At 49.5% G+C, this 4,249-nt stretch overlaps 1 non-coding gene across 1 annotated transcript; it reads left to right on the top strand.

Annotated features, from left to right (window-relative positions):
• The first annotated feature begins 2,739 nt into the window (after positions 1-2,739).
• On the top strand, positions 2,740-2,894 carry LOC143175632 (5.8S ribosomal RNA). Its single transcript, XR_013000337.1, has one exon. It is a non-coding gene; the product is annotated as a 5.8S ribosomal RNA (ribosomal RNA).
• Positions 2,895-4,249: the final 1,355 nt, after the last annotated feature.

Here is a 4,249-nt window from a genome sequence, read left to right as displayed (position 1 = left end):
TCGTCGGGCACTGGTAAAGGGTGGCGATGATTCGTTCTATAATAGAAATACCCGTCGTAGCGATTCGGCCGAGACACCCGCCACGAAACTCTCTCTCGTCGTGGAATCCCCATGTCGGAGAGTAAAACGCGAAGGCTAACTATATAAGAAACATATAGTATTATTTATGCCTGTGGTTCTCCGTTTGTCCTACTCTCAGATACGCGACTCGGAGAGTTACGAATAATCGTGATGGACCACGATTTCTGTACGTCTTACATCTTTCGACGATGGGACGATCCACGCGAAGAGATCATTCCTGCTTGCGTGAGGTGCGATAGCGCCGATTCGCTTTTCTGTACGGGGAGAAATAGAACGATGAGTTGACTTATCGGGTCTTCGTTGGAATTACCGTCGCTGGCATTGTAAACTCCAGATGACCTTGTGATTCCTTCGTCGGGCACTGGTAAAGGGTGGCGATGATTCGTTCTATAATAGAAATACCCGTCGTAGCGATTCGGCCGTGTCACCCGCCACGAAAATCTCTCTCGTCGTGGAATCCCCGCGTCGTAGAGTAAACGCGAAGGCTTGCTATAGAAGACTATAGTTTATACGCCTGTGGTTCACCGGTTGCCTGCTCTCCGGGGTACGCGATCGCGCAGGAGTTACGGAAGAACTTGATGGGCCACGATCTCCAAGCGGCTATATCTTTCGACGATGGGACGATTCACGCGAAGAGAACGTTCGTGCATGCGTGAGGTGCGATAGCGTTGATTCGCTTGTCTGTACGGGGAGAAATAGAACGATGAGTTGACTTATCGGGTCTTCGTTGGAATTACCGTCGCTGGCATTGTAAACTCCAGATGACCTTGTGATTCCTTCGTCGGGCACTGGTAAAGGGTGGCGATGATTCGTTCTATAATAGAAATACCCGTCGTAGCGTTTCGACCGATGTCACCCGCCACGAAATTCTCTCTCGTCGTGGAATCCCCGCGTCGGAGAGTAACCGCCGAAGGCTTGCTATAGAAGACTATAGTTTATACGCCTGTGGTTCACCGGTTGCCGGCTCTCCGGGGCACGCGATCGCGCGAAGGTTACGGAGGGACGTGAAGCGCCCGAGCAATGAAACGTCCGCAGGAGGAAACGAGCAACCGCCGAACATTGTTTCGCGACGTTTCCATAATGTATTGTCGTTTCGCTCGCATCCCGCTTCTTTCCCCTAGTTTCCTCGACGCGTAGTTTCGCAGCCTTAGTGGACGAATCATTCTCGATTCGAGGAAAGATATGCAGTGGGGCGTGCAATGAGCCCGCCAGAGACCACGATCTCCAATGCGTCTTTACATCTTTCGACGATGGGATGATCCACGCGAAGAGAACGTTCGTGCTTGCGCGAGGTGCGTTAGCGTCGATTCGCTTTTCTGTACGGGGAGAAATAGAACGATGAGTTGACTTATCGGGTCTTCGTTGGAATTACCGTCGCTGGCATTGTAAACTCCAGATGACCTTGTGATTCCTTCGTCGGGCACTGGTAAAGGGTGGCGATGATTCGTTCTATAATAGAAATACCCGTCGTAGCGATTCGGCCGAGTCACCCGCCACGAAACTGTCTCTCTTTCGTCGTGGAAACCCCGCGTCGGAGAGTAAAACGCGCGAAGGCTGTGACTGTAACATATATATATACAGTATACAATGCCTGTGGTTTTTGCGCGTGTCGGCTCTTCGGTATACGCGATCGGCCAGAGTTACGGAGGGACGGTGAAGCGCACGAGAAATTGAAACGGCCGCACGATTGGAACCGAGCAACCGTCGAACATTGTTTCGCGACGTTTCCATAATGCGTTTTCGTTTCGCTCGCATACCGCTTCTTTTCCCCTAGTCTCTGAGACGCGTTTTCGAGCCGTTCTTCTACTATCGATTCTCGTAGAGAGAAGGGACCGGGTAGTCTGGAAGTGGAACCCGCATCTTGCGTGTACCGTACACGGAATTGAGAGGACCGGCCGTGAAGCTCGTTTTAAAGCCGTGCGTCTGACACCCAACTCTTGCGCGCCAATTTCGCGGCAAGAGATAATATGGGACGAATGACCGGCAAAGAGCCAGCTGTGAAGTCTGTTTTTTTAATCGAATCCGTGGACGTGTGTATGCCGTAGCGTCGCTCGTCGTGTTCGTTCATGGTCGTTCCGAGAGAAAGAACGAAAGCGGTAACGAAGGGACCGGCCGTGAAGCTCGTTTTAAAGCCGCGCGTCTGACACCCAACTCTTGCGCGCCAATTTCGCGGCAAGAGATAACATGGGACGAATGACCGGCAAAGAGCCAGCTGTGAAGTCTTTTTTCATTATTTGCTTTCAATCGATCGATCGGTACGATTCGTGCAACGTTTCGCGCGATGCGACGCGAAAACATGCGCGCAACAATAGATGCGTCTGATCGGAAGAACGCGAGGGTCGACTGCACGCGATGGATTCAGTATCGGGTAGGATACAAAATATATCCCCGTCGTTTCCACGCGTGCGAGTCTTCTGCGTCTTTCGCGGGTTTTTGAATGCACTATACGCCCGGAACGTCGAGAAATATATACATATTACTTGAACGTTTTTCGTCTCGAAAGGCTTCGGTGTCGTCTCCAAGGCGACGCCTGAATCTCCTTCGCGCGCTGGTCGGAGATTCAGGTATCAACTTTTATCTTCTCTTTGAAAGAAGAGAGATATTAGGTCGAACAAATGAGAATAAAATTATATATGTGAAATATAAAATTTATACGATTACCCTGAACGGTGGATCACTTGGCTCGTGGGTCGATGAAGAACGCAGCTAATTGCGCGTCAACGTGTGAACTGCAGGACACATGAACATCGACATTTCGAACGCACATTGCGGTCCACGGATACAATTCCTGGACCACGCCTGGCTGAGGGTCGTTTACGTACCATACACTGCTTGCGTAGCTCTGTCAAATCCCCGCCGTCGTTCACCTCTTCGGATCGAACGTTTTTTTACCGAAGGGCGCAAAGAACGTTTCTGAGTCGGGTTAAGAGAAGGATGCTACGTACGAGCGAACGATGGGTGTCTCGTCGGCGTTTGTCGCGGACACGCGAAAATTCTGTGAATTTCACGGACAGTGTACGTTCTAGTTGTTGCAAAACGATCGGAATCGTTTGTATGGACTCGCGTGAGTGTTCGCGGCGTCGTGCGTCGTTCAATTACGACCGCCCGCGGATACCGCTCCACTGCGATATGGATCTGAGCGACAACTTTTTCGGCTGTTCGTGAGATGAACGGTTTCGTGTGTTTAGAAAAATTTTTTTTCCCGCGCTCCCGACGTCACCTGAAATGATGCGTCAGAGGTGAAAGAAAATATTAAGAAGTCGAGAGAGAGAGAGACTACACACGTTTTATTCATATTTTGTATACCGTGCGTGAGACGGATGTGCACGACACGTCGTATGTCGGTATATTACCGACTGGCCCCAGGGAGATTGTTTTCTTCCTCTCTTACGAATGAGATGTACGTTTCGGAGGATCGTCGTTACCGAAACACACGGCAAAACGAGACTTCTCGCAGCAGAACCTTTATACACAATACACATCGACTCTTTTTACCCCGAGAGAGAGAGAAAAGGTGTATTTCTTTTTTTTATTTTTCGAATTCGACGCACGAACGCTTTGACGACTGGAGAAAAACACGGTGTGTGTTAAAATCGTGCGGGACGAGCATGCGTATTCGTAACGGGTCGAATAGTTCTTATTCCCCGTCGTCGCGTGTCCTCGCTGGACCACCACCGTGCGCTTCCGCCACGTTCAGTTGAATTTCGAAATATATATATAAAAAGAATCACCATATACTCTCTTTCGGGAGGTGTATTTTTATCGGTTTCTGCTATAGAGAAGAGACGGAGATCGTGTTGTGAGGTGTAACGTTTCTGTATCCCCGTTTCGGAGGATCGTCGTTATCGGCGGAACACACGTCAAAACGAGACTTCTCGCAGAACCTTTATACACAATACACATCGACTCTTTTACCCCGAGAGAGAGAAAAGGTGTTTTTCTTTTTTTTTTATTTTTCGAATTCGACGCACGAACGCTTTGACGACTGGAGAAAAACACGGTGTGTGTTAAAATCGTGCGGGACGAGCATGCGTATTCGTAACGGGTCGAATAGTTCTTATTCCCCGTCGTCGCGTGTCCTCGCTGGACCACCACCGTGCGCTTCCGCCACGTTCAGTTGTATTTCGAAATATATATATATATAAAAAGAATCACCATATACTCTCTT

The sequence above is a fragment of the Nomia melanderi genome, unplaced genomic scaffold (assembly GCF_051020985.1).
Source record: "Nomia melanderi isolate GNS246 unplaced genomic scaffold, iyNomMela1 scaffold0143, whole genome shotgun sequence".
Taxonomy (NCBI): Eukaryota; Metazoa; Arthropoda; class Insecta; order Hymenoptera; family Halictidae; genus Nomia; species Nomia melanderi.
The sequence above is the reverse complement of the archived record's forward strand: the minus strand, read 5'-3'. Positions and strand labels throughout refer to the sequence as shown.